We start from the raw sequence: 18929 nt of genomic DNA, 5'->3' as shown, positions 1-18929 counted from the left end.
AATATGGAAAGGACTCACAAAATGCATGATTATAGCAGACTCTAGCCATAAGGCAACCTTAATGGTACAGTGTTGTCATATGGCAACATCAACATTTTAACAGTTTATCATTATTAAATCATCAAATACAGCACAATGAATGACAGAATAGTGAACTTACCTCATTTATTGTTGAGTATGTATTTTTTCCCAGTCAAAAAATATCATAAAAATACTTTTTTTCATGGTTTCTGAGGAGTCAAATGGTGAGGCCCCTCCCTGTGAAGAAGTTTGTATAAAATGATGTCAAACTTCCCTCCAGAAAATTCTGTGACAAATTTAAACACTGCTATTGGTTTTCTTAGGGTCTCATCTCTCTTTCAGTGCACTACATTGTAAAATTGGAGGTACTGTATGTGTGTGGAAGGGCTTCAGGTGATTTGTAGCCAAATGGTAACATTATACCATAGAGGGTTTTAACTCAAAAACGTTTGCATTGCTTGTAAGAGGATTTTTAAAAATAAATTCGAGTTATTATGAGTGGTGTGAAAGTAATGTAAGATGATAAAGGAGAATGTTTAGGCATACATAATTTAGATTCCAGTATTTTGAATTGTTTCACACATACATTAGTTCTTGTTCTGTTGATAGTGTGTGTTTTTCCTGGAGATTTCAAAACTGAACCATTGAACTGGCTTCCTCCCAGAGCCCAGTATGAGACACTGATTAGTGGCCTCTAACAGATCTCAAGCCCTGACTCATCCTGTCCCTCCGTTCACTTGGTGATATCAATTATTCACCTTCACAATGTGTCCTGGACTCAGACAAGTCATTTTCTAATTACCAGTTCTTCCTCTCAGAGTAGAAATTGGTATCTGGCATCAAACCAAGTTATTTCTTATTGGCTGAAAAATGGGGCGGACTCCTGGATGGACTGTGTATTGGTAGTGTAACCTGGAAGGGACCGTTTGATCCATCTGTTCTTCAGTAGCCAAATTCAGACCTCCATCTGCAAATGAACATGGCTGTTTGAATTGCAGCTCTTCTTTTATCTGATATCCTAATCAGGTAGACTCTCATCTTAAAGTCACTATGGTTGGACCACATCCTGAGTGTTGGAAAATTGATGCATATTGTCCCAGAGCACTTGGAGCTAGGATGACCTGATATGAATGCAAATTTTATCTTAAAATGGCAGCAGACAGTCTTAAATTCAGGCAGTATAGCGCTGAATAAGTGTGAGTAGATCAGGAATGGAGGTAAAGATGACAAAACCTCAGCGGTCCTGTCTCCTAATTGTCTCCTGTTCCTGTCACCAGATTGTCCTGAATTATAATTCCATTTGAAGACAGGTCATCAAATTTAGGATCAGCTATGAATATTATTAGGAATTCAGCAGAGAGGTTTCCTTTGGGTTCAAAAAAGCACTGAACTGGCTTGGAGTTCAGAAAAAAAGTACAGTCACACATGAGGCCAATGTTAATACTGTTTGAACTGTCAATGTTTACTGACCGACTGCCACTCCGAGGCATTATGTGGGATTGTTAGTTCTATGTTTGCAACTTGTCAAATCCCTACAAAATCACCTGCTTCTCCTATGTGGCTTTGTTGGGTGAAAAAAAAAAAGATAAGTACTACTACAATGTTTGCCCTCTGCAAGCATGTTGCCCCCTCACAATGTATTCACGAACAGAAGAATGACTTTTATACTTAAACAACTTCTGAGGACATGTGCTATGAAGATTAAGCTTGGGCACATATGGTCTTCCAAATAACAGTGGTCTCAAACATAAGCAAGTTACATTATTGACAAAATGATTAAAATACAATGAAGTAAAGATGCAAGTAAAATGGTGTACAAACGCGACTTGGTTACACGAGATTTGGTCTAACTATAGAGAGGCTTGTTTAAGAATAACCAAGACATTGGATTTAGTCATACAGTTCAAAGGCAATTCTACCAAATGCTAAGAACTCGTCAAATAAAGTGTTACAAATGTAAATAAAATTTTTAACTTGAATGAAGTTAAAATAACTTAAATTCTCATTATCCTGGCTACAAGAAAATAAAAGTTGTCATCAAATTAACTGACCTAAAACAGGAGAAGTGTAGCTTAATTTAATGCCAATCTATGAGGCTTAATTTTTTAACACATACTGTATATACACTGCTCAAAAAAATAAAGGGAACACTTAAACAACACAATATAACTCCAAGTAAATCAAACTTCTGTGAAATCAAACTGCCCACTTAGGAAGCAACATTGTTTGACAATCAATTTCACCTGCTGTTGTGCAAATGGAATAGACAACAGGTGGAAACTAGAAAATTTCGGAAGAAATTTAGCCGGGGCCTGCCAAGGCGCGCCCGTCGGGCATGGGCCCGGCGTCGTCACGCTACAAATCGGCGTCGACGCTAAAGAACGCCGCGACGTAATCAGTGGCACGCGGAGAACCGCAAGAACGTTAAGCGAGGCGGACGTGCACCATTCGGTACGATTTAAAATGTTGTGAAGGCTTTTATTTTGGAAGTTTTGTTAAACTTCATTTCAAAGGGCCAAACTAATCCCAAGCGTAATAGTCCTTGGGTTAAAATAGTTATATAATGCTCAAAACACAAGTAGCTGATGTAAAAATATTCAAGGCTTTTATTTTGAAATTTTCAGTATGCTTCATTTTAAAGTTCTGAACTAATACCACGTGTAAGAGTGCTTTGGATGAAAAAGTCAAATAAAGCCAAAAAGAGCAATTACGTCATGTAAAAATATTCAAGGCTTTTATTTTGAAACTTTTGTTAAGCTTCATTTCAAAGGGCCAAACTAATACCATGTGTAACAGTGCTTTGGATGAAAAAGTCAAATAAAGCCAAAAAGAGCAATTACATGATGTAAAAATATTCAAGGCTTTTATTTTGAAATTTTCAGTATGCTTCATTTTAAAGTTCTGAACTAATACCACGTGTAACAGTGCTTTGGATGAAAAAGTCAAATAAAGCCAAAAAGAGCAATTACGTCATGTAAAAATATTCGAGGCTTTTATTTTGAAATTTTCAGTATGCTTCATTTCAAAGGGCCAAACTAATACCATGTGTAACAGTGCTTTGGATGAAAAAGTCATATACGGCCAAAAAGAGCAATTACATGATGTAAAAATATTCAAGGCTTTTATTTTGAAATTATTATTATGCTCCATTTTAAAGTTCCGACCTAATCCCATGTGTAACAGTGCTTTGGATGAAAAAGTCATATACGGCCAAAAAAAGCAATTACATGATGTAAAAATATTCAAGGCTTTTATTTTGAAATTTTCAGTATGCTTCATTTCAGAGGGCCAAACTAATACCACGTGTAACAGTGCTTTGGATGAAAAAGTCACATAAAGCCAAAAACAGCAATTACGTCATGTAAAAATATTCAGGGCTTTTATTTTGAAATTTTCAGTATGCTTCATTTTAAAGTTCTGAACTAATACCACGTGTAAGAGTGCTTTGGATGAAAAAGTCAAATAAAGCCAAAAAGAGCAATTACATGATGTAAAAATATTCAAGGCTTTTATTTTGAAACTTTTGTTAAGCTTCATTTCAAAGGGCCAAACTAATACCATGTGTAACAGTGCTTTGGATGAAAAAGTCAAATAAAGCCAAAAAGAGCAATTACATGATGTAAAAATATTCAAGGCTTTTATTTTGAAATTTTCAGTATGCTTCATTTTAAAGTTCTGAACTAATACCACGTGTAACAGTGCTTTGGATGAAAAAGTCAAATAAAGCCAAAAAGAGCAATTACGTCATGTAAAAATATTCAAGGCTTTTATTTTGAAATTTTCAGTATGCTTCATTTCAAAGGGCCAAACTAATACCATGTGTAACAGTGCTTTGGATGAAAAAGTCATATACGGCCAAAAAGAGCAATTACATGATGTAAAAATATTCAAGGCTTTTATTTTGAAATTATTATTATGCTCCATTTTAAAGTTCCGACCTAATCCCATGTGTAACAGTGCTTTGGATGAAAAAGTCATATACGGCCAAAAAGAGCAATTACATGATGTAAAAATATTCAAGGCTTTTATTTTGAAATTTTCAGTATGATTCACTTCAGAGGGCCAAACTATTCCATTGTGTAACAGTGCTTTGGATAAAAAAGTCACATAAAGCCAAAAAGCGCAATTACCTGATGTAAAAATATTCAAGGCTTTTATTTTGAAATTATTATTATGCTCCATTTTAAAGTTCCAAACTAATCCCATGTGTAACAGTGCTTTGGATGAAAAAGTCATATACGGCCAAAAAAAGCAATTACATGATGTAAAAATATTCAAGGCTTTTATTTTGAAATTTTCAGTATGCTTCATTTCAGAGGGCCAAACTAATACCACGTGTAACAGTGCTTTGGATGAAAAAGTCATATACGGCCAAAAAGAGCAATTACGTCATGTAAAATATTCAAGGCTTTTATTTTGAAATTTTCAGTATGCTTAATTTTAAAGTTCCAAACTAATCCCATGTGTAACAGTGCTTTGGATGGAAAAGTCAGATAAAGCCAAAAAGAGCAATTACATGATGTAAAAATATTCAGGGCTTTTATTTTGAAATTATTATTATGCTCCATTTTAAAGTTCCAAACTAATCCCATGTGTAACAGTGCTTTGGATGAAAAAGTCATATACGGCCAAAAACAGCAATTACCTGATGTAAAAATATTCAAGGCTTTTATTTTGAAATTATTATTATGCTCCATTTTAAAGTTCCGAACTAATCCCATGTGTAACATTGCTTTGGATGAAAAAGTCATATACGGCCAAAAAGAGCAATTACGTCATGTAAAATATTCAAGGCTTTTATTTTGAAATTTTCAGTATGCTTCATTTTAAAGTTTAAAACTAATCCCATGTGTAACAGTTACTGAGTTAAATCAGTTATATACAGCCCATAGCAGCAGGTAGTTCTAAAGGCCAGTTCTCAGTCCTGATCTGTTTCAACTGAGGGTAGATAGAACTACAGTGATGCGTATTCGTAGTCCTAACCAGCAGCCAATAGCCTCTTGAGTTCCGTTGCTATGGTAAATAATGGTCTCAGCAGGTGTGAGCTGTGAGCTCTGAGCTCTCAAACACACAAGTGTGTTTGAGCAAACACACTTTACTGAAAAAAAGCATTGGAAACAAATCCTTCTTGTTCGGGAACCGTAATACATATTGGAAAAGCGTTTTAAGCGTATGACAGGTCAATGTGTCTTCTGCGATAGTCCCGAGATTCATATCTGTACCTCACTCAGAACATTTACAGCGATGAGAGAAAGAAATGTTGTGCCCAGATCTGAACCGAGATCGGCTGTCACTGTAATTTGAGCAAAAATGAGAAAGTTTGGGTCGCTTAGAGGCAAATTGTGGACAAACCGTAACTGGTATCGACGAGCCGTCTTCACTTTCGAAGAGATCACAGACGTATCTACAAAATGAAATTTGAATGGCATTTCTAGGTGAATTTGTGACGACACAGCAAATCCTCAAAAATAGGGTATTTCTAGGATTTTTCCCATTGAGTTATAATGGGGTTTTTTTCGTAGTTTTTTGCGAATTATGTCGCCACGTTAAGCCCAAATCCCACCAGAAGTAATAGCTCCAATGGCGTGAATTTTCTGCACGTTTTGATACCTCATTTGTAGGTGTGCACCCAGCGGTACGAGCCGCATTAACGGTTACGGAAGAAAAATAAAGATTAAAGAGACGCTTCTCTCCGACAATAGTAATAGGTTCCTGCCATTGCTTTGCATGGCAGGCCCCAATTATTGGCAATTAGCAAGACACACTCAATAAAGGAGTGGTTCTGCAGTTGGGACCACAGACCACTTCTCAGTACCTATGCTGTCTGGCTGGTGTTTTGGTCAGTTTTGAATGTTGGTGGTGCTTTCACCCTCGTGGTAGCATGAGACGGACTCCACAACCCACACAAGTGGCTCAGGTAGTGCAGCTCATCCAGGATGGCACATCAATGCGAGCTGTAGCAAGAAGGTTTGCTGTGTCTGTCAGCGTAGTGTCCAGAGGCTGGAGGCGCTACCAGGAGACAGACCAGTACACCAGGAGACGTGGAGGAGGCCGTAGGAGGGCAACAACCCAGCAGCAGGACCGCTACCTCCGCCTTTGTGCAAGAAGGAACAGGAGGAGCACTGCCAGAGCCCTGCAAAATGACCTCCAGCAGGCCACAGATGTGCATGTGTCTGCACAAACGGTTAGAAACCGACTCCATGAGGATGGTATGAGGGCCCGACGTCCACAGATGGGGGTTGTGCTCACAGCCCAACACCGTGCAGGACGCTTGGCATTTGCCAGAGAACACCAGGATTGGCAAATTCGCCACTGGCGCCTTGTGCTCTTCACAGATGAAAGCAGGTTCACACTGAGCACGTGACAGACGTGACAGAGTCTGGAGACGCCGTGGAGAGCGGTCTGCTGCCTGCACCATCCTTCAGCATGACCGGTTTGGCAGTGGGTCAGTAATGGTGTGGGGTGGCATTTCTTTGGAGGGCCGCACAGTCCTCCATGTGCTCACCAGAGGTAGCCTGACTGCCATTAGGTACCGAGATGAGATCCTCAGACCCCTTGTGAGACCATATGCTGGTGCGGTTGGCCCTGGGTTCCTCTTAATGCAGGACAATGCTAGACCTCATGTGGCTGGAGTGTGTCAGCAGTTCCTGCAAGATGAAGGCATTGAAGCTATGGACTGGCCAGCCCGTTCCCCAGACCTGAATCCGATTGAGCACATCTGGGACATCATGTCTCGCTCCATCCACCAACGTCACGTTGCACCACAGACTGTCCAGGAGTTGGCGGATGCTTTAGTCCAGGTCTGGGAGGAGATCCCTCAGGAGACCATCCGCCACCTCATCAGGAGCATGCCCAGGCATTGTAGGGAGGTCATACAGGCACGTGGAGGCCACACACAATACTGAGCCTCATTTTGACTTGTTTTAAGGACATTACATTAAAGTTGGATCAGCGTGTAGTGTTATTTCACTTTAATTTTGTGTGTGGCTCCAAATCCAGGCCTCCATTGGTTAATAAATTTGATTTCCATTGATGATATTTGTGTGATTTTGTTGTCAGCACATTCAACTTTGTACAGAACAAAGTATTCAATGAGAATATTTCTTTCATTCAGATCTAGGATGTGTTATTTGAGTGTTCCCTTTATTTTTTTGCGCAGTGTATTTGGTTTCAGTTGTGACTGTTCTAGAAAGATTATTTCATAATTCAACCAGCTGAAATAAAGCTGTTTCAGGACTAATAGATATTTTAACTTCAATTTTGTGACTCTCTAAGAATATCAACACTGTGGGTGAGACTTTTGAGAGAGTGACCTCCTTTTTATTATCGGCTTCACACTGTTACTCTGTGATCCTGAATTTACCATCTCCCTGCTGGCAACAGTTTCATTTGGCAGCAATTTTGTGTTCAGTAAAAATGCACATCCCTTCTAAATATAGTCGGCACCCATTTACATTCTGATCCTGCGGAGCATTTATTTTTATTTTCAGCTGCCCTGGAGAGCTGTGTGAGTTGTGGCATACTGCCTTCTCCTGTGATTAATTGCATCTAATGATTGAAGAATTCATGATGGTGAGATGGAATGGAAGAGTAGGATGAAAGACAGAAGTCTTCTTGGTTTTAGCCTGCAGCATGTTTCCAGCAGTTCAATTTCGAAATTAGAATGCTACGTGAAAATGAATAAATATACTGGTGATTCATTTTTCAATCATGAGAAGTATATAAAAAAATAATCTTGTTAGGAAAAAATGCAGAATATTAAATAATTTTCATGGAATGTGATTTCACTGAAGGTCTCATCATTCTGAAATTACATTGTTAGAAATGCATTTTGTGACACTATGAAGATAAAACAGGACTCTTTATTGATTATTCTATTAATGTAGAGCTTACTAAACTCCGGCAGCAGTATTATTGGTCAATGAACAGAGTAGTGGACTGCTACTACATTACTTGAAGTCAGTGGTTCATTTGGCGCAGATGGTAGCATTGTTGACTCGCCCCTTGCCCTGGATTCAAATCCCAGCCTTTCTGCACGGAGTTTGCGTGTTTTCCCTGAGCACGGGTGGGTTCTCTCCAGGTACTCGCATATTCCAAAACCATGTTCCAAAATATTGAAAACTGAAAACTATTTATATTGAAAACTATCTATAGAATTTGTCTTTTTTTCCCATTTTTGTGCATTTTTATTGTATTTTATATGAAGACTCCTTGACTGTATCCTCAAGATTAAAGAGACTGGAGATAGTAGCTTCTGCACTAGCTATGTGTATAAAAACATATTTGGGTATATCTGTTGATATAACTATTAAAATAGGTAGTTATGAGTGTTTCTAGGGGGAGTCTCAAGTATTCACAAATTTTACCTGTTTGCAGACTGTTGTGGCCATAACCTCTGTGAATACCTGGGATCCACGTTAGCCAATATTGCAAAAATAATCACTTGTACTCTTTGAATTTGTGTCCCCTACCAACTATTTATACATTTCACTCTCCTTCCTAAATACATAAATAAAATATCTCTTCCACTACATAGTGGAACTACAACTACATGGTATCTCTTGCCATGTAGTTGGTTTTAGTTTTAGCTTTTGTGCAAATATTTAAGCAGTTCCAAAAGTACACATCACTAAGTTATGTAAGTAAGCATAAACTGTTTCAAATTGGTAGCCTTGTTTATTACTCAGTACCTGTTAAATAGCTCTTGGTTGCAAAGAGATTGAGGACCCTTGATGTAAGTTGAATTATTCTGCAGTGAATCTTCTACACTGCTTGCAAAAACAAACAAAAACCCCCAATTTTTTTCTGTAATGCTCTATGAGATTTCCTATTGACATATTTAAATGTATAGCACTGTCCAAATTGAGCCAATAGCTGTATGGTAAATTATACTGTTTTCCATAAACAAATCAAGTATTTGTACTCAAAGCATCACTTGATTTTTACCACAAGTCTTAAAAGCTTGTAAGAATGAAACATTATCAAAGATTCATTTGTTAGAAGGAAGTCTGTGTGGTTAGAAATCTTTTCTTGTCCAACCATTTGTTATTACTTTTAATTAGCCAGATAATATCCCAATAAACTATTAAAAGTTTCTCTTTTCAAAGCAAAACTAGGTCAAAATGCATAGCATAAAAACAATTGACAGTTAAATGTAAAATCATGACGTGGATGCGTTTTTTTTCCTTTAAATTAAATGGTTTTAATGTCTAACACTGAAACAGTGTATGTTTTAGCTAGGTATGAATTTCTGTAGCAACCTCTTCTTTCCTGCCTCAGTTCTTATTAATGGATTTGTGGAGAATAAACATGACATTTCATGCAGAAAACTACGTGTACCTCATCGTTATCAGGATGCAATCTGCTGCTCTGGGATAAACTTGCAACAAATCACAGCTTCCAAATCAAACCGTCGAGAGGGGGAAATAATTTGAAATAAATTTTGAGTGAAGCAGGGCCGAGTATAAATGATTAGATCTGAGCCCAATGAAACCATAAAACTAACAAATTGCATGTGTCAGACCATAGCTGGCAGTGGCCAAGGTTGTACTACCAACACACTGAAACGCTTTCGGCCTCGTAATGAAAAATTGTCTGGATGTGGCCTTGAGTAGCCTTCTGGAATGTGTCCAGGAGCTCTGAAATATAATATCAGTGGCACAATGACAATCACTCACTTTGTGTTTAGGCTTCTCTGAGCTGCGATAATCACAGAATAATGATGCACACCGGATCACATGCATCCAAATTCTGTTGCTTAAATTATTCAGAAGACTTCCAGCATAATCTAAATAGTGAATGCTTTGTAAAAGTTGACACCCTCTGAATTTTTTTCACATTTGGTATAATACAAAAGCAAACTTCAGTGTATTTCATTGAGATTCTATATGATAGACCAATGCAATGTCTATCACATTGCATTGTGATAGACATGTCACATGTCACATTGTGACATGTGAAAGAAATTATGCATGGTGTTCAAAAGCTTTTAAAGATATTCTGAAAAGTCTAGTTTTATCAGCTGTATTTAGCCTCCTTGAGTGACGACTCTGTAGAATCTTATTTTGCAGCAGTTACAAAAATTTTAAATTACATTTTTTTTTTTTTTTTTTCCTTTTTTTTTCTCCAAAGAGTTTTTACGGCGCTAGTGGCTCATATTTTTTCTACAGTAGGCTGACAGGAAACAGGGAAGGAGAGGGGGGAAGACATGCGGTAAAGGCCGTCGGGACCGGGAGTCGAACCCGCGACCTCCGCGTCGAGGACTAAGGCCTCCAAACGTGGGGCATGCTGTGGTGGCGCAGGGGGTTAGCACGCCCCTCTCCTTCCCTGTTCCCTTAAATTACATTTTTACCTATTCTTCTTTGCAAAACGGCCAACATCAATCAAAGTGGAATAGAAGCATCTGTGTAAATTTGATATTTTTTTGCTACAGATTTTAAATTTCACTAGGCCAACATACCACACATGCATTGATCCAAACGTTTCCATTGTAACTCTGGTTGTATGTTTAGGATTCTTGTCCCGCTGAAGATGAACGTTCTTACTGACTTTTGCCAACTTTCCTTTCTATCCCCACTACATGGTATTGCTGCCATCATGTCTCACCAGGGATGTGGGGATTTTCTGTTCATTTTCAGCCACAGAGTTTTTCATGTTAAATCACCAGAGAAAAGGCATACCAAATCTTTCAGAATGTTTTTCTTGTCATTAAATTTGAATCAATTTTCGCTTTGCAACAATGCACTTCTTTGTGTTTATGTATTTAGTCCCAACTAATTACATTAAGGTGTTGATTGCAATGTGACACAATGTGAACGATTTTAAGGGGTCGTGAATACATTTTCGAGACACTGCATACATAAACTGAATTGGCTTTGGTCATGGCTGGAAATTGTAGCATTATTTGTGTAAAACTGCTTTTATAGATGTGAGTGAAGCTAAAAATCTGACATCCTCTCAGTGGGGATCTGCACCAACATTAAAGATTAAACATTTTATTTATAATACAAAATTAAAGAGCTATTCATCAACTTGACTAGTTACTGGGTTAAGAACTGTGGAGCCACAATAACAGAGGCGTTGCCAGGGGGGAGTTGGGAGGAATTGGCATCCCATTAACTAACACCAGGAGCAGAAGCACTAATGACACAGTGGAGAGCAGAAACAATGGAGCTGGGGGATGAAGCTGTTCCTACATGTTTATGAACAATGTCTTAATTTTACAAGTGGAAGCTGCTCATGATTTTGTGTGTATAGTATTTGTGTCTAGTTCAATTTAGAAAATAGGCTTTGGGGTATAAGTAATTGGCTTTTACTATACGTGTATGTGTTGTTTAAACACTTGTCCCTATGCAAATAATTTAGACCTGAACGTTCTCAAAATGTTATTCAAGAAGAACCTTTACTAAAATGTAAGCTGTCACAATCATTTGAGTGAAACCAAATTTTGTGGACTCCCAACATGTTATTCTGAACGTGCATTCATGTGGAACTAATTAGAGGTAAAACTGTCTCATGGTTCAGTTATTACACAGAAATTGTGTGTAAAAGATTATTTAAAAACTAGGACAGATTGAAGTATTGTGTACTTTTAAGCAAATATTAATGGCTGGAGTTTATATAAAGGAACAATATTATGATTTTAATTTTGTTTCCCAATTTATAAATGGAGTTTTTGTTTTGGTGACTGATTCCATTCTTGTCAAGGTTTCAGCAAGGAAACAAAAGTTGCTTTGGCAAATGTTGTAGCGTCAGTTTCTGAAAATAAGAAATCTTTAGATCAGATGTATATAGTGTCAAGATGCTCGTTATAGTCACCTTTATCATGGATTTTGCATGAAATTATTGCCTTGCTTAATTTCAGTATACTAAAATAGGTAAACATTTTGATCTGTGCTTTATATTATCATTGTCTGATGTCTAGTTGGATCTGAGAGAAATCTGTATGAGGACAAAGACTGATCAAAGCATTTTGTCTCGGGTTATCAGTTTGTTGGCTTGCTCTTACTGCCGCCATAAATTCATAAGATTGCTTTTTTTGTTGTTGTTTTCTTTTCTAACGACATGAAATGTTTGAATGCATTTCAGTGCTGGAAAACAAGCAATGCACAAAGCAGTCAAATGATTTACAAAGGCTTTCTGTGAATGTTAAGAGTCGTGGCAGTGTTTAATAACTGTTGGAAATGAAGGTTCCAGTTTTGTGGGAAATATGGGCTGTAAATGCAGCTGCAGGCGGCAGGTTGAGCTACATAAACTCCGCCATGGGTGATCTCAAGATAAACAGCAGGAAGAAAATTTATGAGCCGTCGTTATTCCACAACTTATTCGACCTTGTATTAATGCTGAACCTTAGTATTTAAATTATTTTGGTTTTAAAGATGGTGCTCACAACACTTTGATGTTCTCGTTCCATTTCTGTTAGAGGGTTTCTTCCTTCTTGTGAAGAGTTTATTGCCGTCAAAGCATGTGGGACCCAAAGAAACTAAAAAACACCAGTTTAGCGCAGAAAACAGTTGGATAGAAAGTCATAAGACTTCAATAGGAGGCATATATGTTTAAAATAAAATATGTGTCTTAAAACGGTTACCTGCAAATTAGATACTGCTTCCAGTTTCACTCTGTTCTAGGTCATCAGCAACTTGAAGTGGAGTTAAGTTACAGCACAGAAAACATCAGGATGTGTAAAACTGTCCAGCAGGATGTACAAAAGGCCTTTCTGGAGAAATGCACTACACAATCATTTGGCTAACCCTGACAAGTTGCTTAGTATGACTGCATCTACGCATAGCTAGGTGAATGCTTTTGGACAGTGACCTTTAGGAGGAAGAGCGGTAAAGAAGCTGTCTGTGTGAGAAAAACATCAAGGATGAACTAAATTCTACACAAAGTAGAAGCCTTAGTCTATAATTGCTGCAAAGTTGCTGCAATAGGATCATAGAGAAAACATGGTTATTGACAAAGGCGCCTGCAGTTGAAATTCACTCTTTGAGTTAATATCTTGTTTCTTAGTGTACAATGGAAACATGTCTACCAAAGTCCAACAACGCTGAAAACAAAATGTTTTGCCTAAACTGTGCACTGAATTAGAAGGCAGCCAGTTTTGCTACATATAAAATCTTAATGAAAATTAGTCTAATTAGTTTTACTAAGAATACATTCCTTGGTCAACAGGTTTAATATTTTCAACAAAGGGAAAATGTCAGTTGTGTGAGCAATCATCCCTGAACCAGAGTTGTTTTAAGAAGGTAAATTACAGCAGGTATTGCGGCAGAACAGAGTGTCTGTCTGCCTCACACACTCTCAATTCCACCCACTGAAACACACACACACGCACTCCCCCCCCCCCCCCCCCCCACACACACACCCACAAACACACACACACCCTCTGAAGAAGTTTGCTCAAGGCGTCACATAAATTATAGTGACAGGGCCCGGTCTGGATGTTCCTGCAGTCTCTGCAAGTTCCCTTCGCTTTTATAGCCTTACCATGGATACACATTGGCATGCTGCTGTGCTGCCATCAGAAAACTTACATCTGTGACCGACTGAGACACTATTTGAAATACCAAAAACATTGTTGTCAGGGTGAATGCGCAGACAGGAAGGTTTCCCTGTTTGAATGAAAATCATTAATTACTGCAGCAATTTTAAGCTCAAGGCAGGTGAAAGATATGCCATGGGGAACTTTCCCAGTGACGGCTAAATGTTTGATAAATATGCTTTGGTTTGTATATTCTCGTGGAAAAAGGTCAAACATGCAGTGATGTGGAGTTTTGTTGTGCAGCACAGAGCAGTAAAATGTGCTAAGTGCAAGCTAATCAACTTTAAGGTCCTGCTTCAGTGGATCTCTGCTGCTCAGCGGGCAAAAGGAGAACACTTAGGGGAGAGATCAATAATGTGTGGAGACTGTGTTGGTCAAAGCCCTGCAGGTCATGTAATTCAGTTTGTTTGTAGTGCACAGTATGCACATTATGTGTCTGTTTACCTCTAAATTTCACTTGGACAGAAAGTTGTCTGGATATTTTCCTAATGTGGGTGAAAATCCATTAGACAATCCCTAATTGGATTCAGTCCATTTAGTTTTAGTCACTGGAGTTTAATGTAACTTAACTTAATTTTTTACCTGCTTATTTGTGTGTGTGCATGTGTAAATGTGTAAAATTATGACCTAAACCCATATAAAACATTTGTTGAAGAAATTTAATACCAATTTGATTTTGATGCAGATCTTCTCATGTTCTTTAAAACCAGAATGTGACTTGGTTAGAGATTAATTATCCAATATAATTATTAATATTAACTTGTAAATTTAGTTCAGACCTTCAAAAGAGTTAATTCATGTTCATAGTCCATCACTTAAATATTATGAACCAAGTTCACAGCTCCAACTAGTTCCTGTTTATTTATCAAATTTGGTCAAACTTTTCAAGTTTTTATGGCATTGCTCATGTCTACCATATATGTCTTTAACTAATTTTTCATATTTTTCCTCTTTCTTTTAATGTTTGAATTCCCAAAATCCCTCTCCTTATTCAGATGGTTTGAATACTTTCACAGAGAGAACGCAACATGAGTCTTGAATTTTTTCTAGACAGTCGGGCACTTGGATTATGTTTGTAATTGTGATTGTTCATAGAACAATAAAAGTTAGTCTTTATCTTATATCTTTATGATGTTTTGGTAAATCATAAAGGCTGAGAAAATTCTCAAATCCATAATTGTAACATTTTGACAAAATTAAGCAGCTATGCACTCCTGTACACCTGTTTGAAGAAATGGTTGGAAATTGGGTTTTTTGAGAAGACAGCACCATGGTAAAGTTTTATTGAGACTTGTTGGGTATTTTTACCTGTTCATATAAAGAACCACACAGAGAGTAGTATCACTTCAGCCTTTGCAAAGGGGGAGAGTCTCAGTGGTGCCTCAGGACAACTCCAACTTGTCCCCCTGCAGCAGCCTGGTTTTATTGAAAGCGGGTTGGGGGTTGGTCATAAAACAGAAACTTAAAGATAAGGAGTAGAGGGGTCTCTCTGAACTAGCTGAAACCGGTTTCTCCAAGAACAGCATGGTCCACCTCACCTTGTTTTCAGCTTAGAGTAGAGAGACAAACGTATTCATGAGATAACTATTTGCAAAACTCTGACAAGACTGGTGAGACAAACTTCATCAATAACTGGTCCACACACAGTTATTCAACATTTCCTGAATGCTTGCTGGGATGACCCAGCTATTCAATAATACCTTTGAGATTTACTAAAACAGTCCAAAAAAACCAAAAAAAAAAAAAAAAAACAAGCTTGCGTGAGACAAAATATTGATGGAGCAATTTGCTGTTCTTCATGCAGTAAGATGATCAATACCCCAGCAGAAAACTCTAATGATTCAATATGTAAAGGATTTCTATAGAAATATTATCCTGCTTCTGCTGGCCCTTCCATATTGCTCCTTGGAGAAGCGTTTTAACATGACATGAATCCAACCAGCCAACATGAATAAAACTACTTTCAGTGTAATGTGAGAAAAGACTGAGACGTCCCAGAGTTTAAATATCTAAATATTTTTAAATGCTGAAACTAGTCAGTTCACAGGGTCATTATTTCAGAAGTATTGTCTATTAGTTTGTTGGGCCATGTATTATGAGTCTTAAATCATATGGCTGGAAAAAAGGCATGGGCCAAAATGCCATCATGAATTTAACATAGTCTAGAAGTGCTATGTTTTTTTATAGGATTTTACACACATTTCAAATTAAAACCAGATTTGACTTACTACAGATAACTGGTTAGTTTTTATTGATGGTATTTATTGGGATTTGTATACTGAAGTAGAACTATTAACACTGAATTTAACATTGGACTGGCAATATCACAAGATTATACCTTGCTGTTCTGACACATGAATAAAAAGCTATTAGCTCATTAATTAGTGGAGCCATTTACCAGACTAGCTAGCCAGCCTGCAGTCAGCTGCTTTATTGACCTGCTTCTCACGGATGTAGTTTTTAATTATTTGCCTTTCAAAGAGTGATTGTGCTTCCCAGTTTCCATGCCATGACTGTCCATGTTTTCTGCTGTGAATAATTCCCAAATGGTTGATAGGAAAGAACCTAATGGTTTGTTAGAGAAAACCATGGCATCCCTCCTCTGGCAGTGGGCAGTTGTAGTTGTTCTGGTTGTTTCGCTATAAAACTTTTTACCCTGAAACTGGAAACTGGACTATGCATGCTGCACAAAATATTAACTTGCATTCTCCATCACACCTTTGAGTGAAATATCAACATCATAAGGAATTTCTTCAACATGGTGTTTGTTAGGCTACTGTTTTTCAAGATGATTATAACATAAATCAAGCAGTTGGATGTGCTTTCTGTTCCCTTGATTTCCATGCATAGAGCATCTCGATGTTGGTGATTGGTTTGACACATTGCAGTATCTCCTACAGTATTTTTTTATTTTTATTTTTTACCAGAGCTTATAAAAGCTCACTAATTAAACAGCTAATATGAGCTTGTTAAACTTGTAGTGTTTATGTAGACCAGAATGACAAAAAGGGATCAATCCTGTACTTTAAAATTCAGACTAAATTCACCACATTTATAATATATTTGTGTTGTAACCTTCAACCGCTGTTTAAATCTGTGAAAGAGTAAAATCTCCTTGAAACTTTTAGCAAATTTGTTGTCCTTTTTAAACAAATTTCACTTCAGATTCCACACCTTGATTTTTTTCTTTTCTTTTTTTCAACCCCTTGCCTCATAATTACTCTAATAAGCTGACCTGAGAGTGATGGTCTGTTTTGTGCTGTGACACATTTGATAAAACTTTAGCCAATGAACTTCTGATTTGTCTAAACATTTATGTTTTTAGCAATTGAAAATGGCTTAGGTGACAAAAACAAAAGCAGCAGAGAGAAATTTAATTAGGCATGTTTTTATTTTTGAGATTTGTTGCTGAAGTGTAGGGACATTGAGATCAAAAGAATAATCCCAATTGAAAGTCTTTCTGTTATGCTAAAAATATAATTTGATTATTTCTCACTTTAGCTAAACAACGACTTGAAATCTCAAGGGATTAAATATTTTTACTTGTATAGATATGAACATGGACTATGATTGAGAAAATAATGGTGTCACCAAATAATAAAATCTATTGCATTAAAACCATCTTTCAAACATTATTAATACACAAATTGGCTTCTATGACCTTATAGGTGTGTGTATGTGTTGTAAAATGTTTCTTTTGCAAAATGTTTGTACATAGTCACGTATCGATTTTGCATAATGTTCTGCAGTAGAATGTTGTCCTGTGAAAATCCTACTATATGTTGACTCCTGTCCTATTCAATCATCTTATTTTTGGTTTAATTTAACTCATGAAAACTGCAAATGTACTGTAACTGATCACCATCCTCAAGCGAGAGGTGCTTTGTGTGTAACTGGTCACAAGAGGGCACTAAACTTCATTACCCCTGGAGACAGACATTCCCATTTCTCTCACTTCTCATTGAATGTCACACACAAGACTGTTCACGTATAATAGGAGATTTTACTGCATGACTGTTTCGTCTTGCCTTGGGGTTCCCAGGACAGTTACAGTTGTAAAAACAGACAGATGTTCTCCTCATTTTCACGCGCTGCTAAAATGCCAGCAGTGTAGTTCCTCACTTCCACATGTCTGTTTTCTATCTAGATAAACCCACAACAGATCTATGCTCAAAGTTTTTATTTTATTTGATTTTAAAATAATCCAAAAAAGCAAATGAGTCCCTTGCAAAAAGGGACTCATTTGTTTCTGTTAAAATATTGTTTTTCATAAAAACATTTATGAAAAAACATTTTCATTTTTAAACATTTTCACATTTAACCTATTTTTTTCCTTCTGAGTTCTGTTTATATTGATATATCATTTAAAAATTGCTTTCAATAATTATGTGAATGTTTGAAAGTATTTTGAAATAAACCTGCCCTAGTCAGAACCTAGTCAGCTTGATTGGACTCCATCTTGGCACTAATAAAACTAAACCATACAAAATGTTCTCTTTTTTTAGCTAGCTCGAACTTCAACCTGAAGATCATTGTCCTGCGAAAGCAATTGACTGTTTATTGCTTTCAGGCGACTGTTTTTAGGAGATGTTCAAGAAGTTGGAAGCAGTCCTCTTATTTCATCCACTTTCTTCAATGCACTTGCAGCAAAACAACCCTTGAGCATGATGCTGCCACCGGCTTCCTTCTTGATCTCCTCCCTCTTAGACCATGATGATGTTAAATTAGCCCAAAGTGGGTGATGAGCAACTGCCGGCTGATGAACATCCTGAGTTTGTTTGAACAGAAGGAGATGTTTAAGTCACATAATTAGAACTTGAATCAAATTTAGTTTTGAAACAGAACAATACTCCCAAGTGTATGTCAGAAAAGATTTTGCAAAGCCATTAAGTTTTTGAATGTCTCTGACCTGGGTCCTATTTGGAAATGTGTTGGATATGCCTCACAGCAGACTCCATTCTAAGAAATGGACTAATTTAAATAAGCTTGGCATGAAGATTGATCAATTAGTCAGAATTATGCCAGAAGCTTGCTGATGGCTACAAAAAAATGTCAAGTTGAAATGTAACTTGTTAAAATGATTGAGCAGACATTAGCAGGGGTTCTTTCCTATCATTAATCATTGTCATTAATGACATTCATGCCTACGATCAGTTTATGTAAATTTATGATCAGCACTACATATCTATCAGCTTACATCTGACTTCTTTGCTGAAACATTTTTTTTCTTAGTTCAATAAAGTTGAAAGACTGGAGCTTGATCTGTGAATTTAAGTTTAATTTTATTTAAAGTAATTGCAGTTTACCAGCCCTAAGTTCGCTTCACAAACCTTCCTTTCTGTGTTTTTGAATTTCTCCCCGTCTGCAG

The 18929-nt window shown here is 37.2% G+C and overlaps 1 protein-coding gene across 9 annotated transcripts in view; it reads left to right on the top strand.

The window, feature by feature from the left end:
- srcin1b (SRC kinase signaling inhibitor 1b) overlaps positions 1–18929 on the top strand; it is a 100015-nt gene that overhangs the window by 19712 nt on the left and 61374 nt on the right. The gene's annotated exons all lie outside the window — the stretch shown is intronic.

This window comes from Xiphophorus hellerii, chromosome 10, assembly GCF_003331165.1.
Source record: "Xiphophorus hellerii strain 12219 chromosome 10, Xiphophorus_hellerii-4.1, whole genome shotgun sequence".
Taxonomy (NCBI): domain Eukaryota; kingdom Metazoa; phylum Chordata; class Actinopteri; order Cyprinodontiformes; family Poeciliidae; genus Xiphophorus; species Xiphophorus hellerii.
Note: the sequence above shows the minus strand (reverse complement) of the source record. Positions and strands in the feature narration are given on the sequence as shown.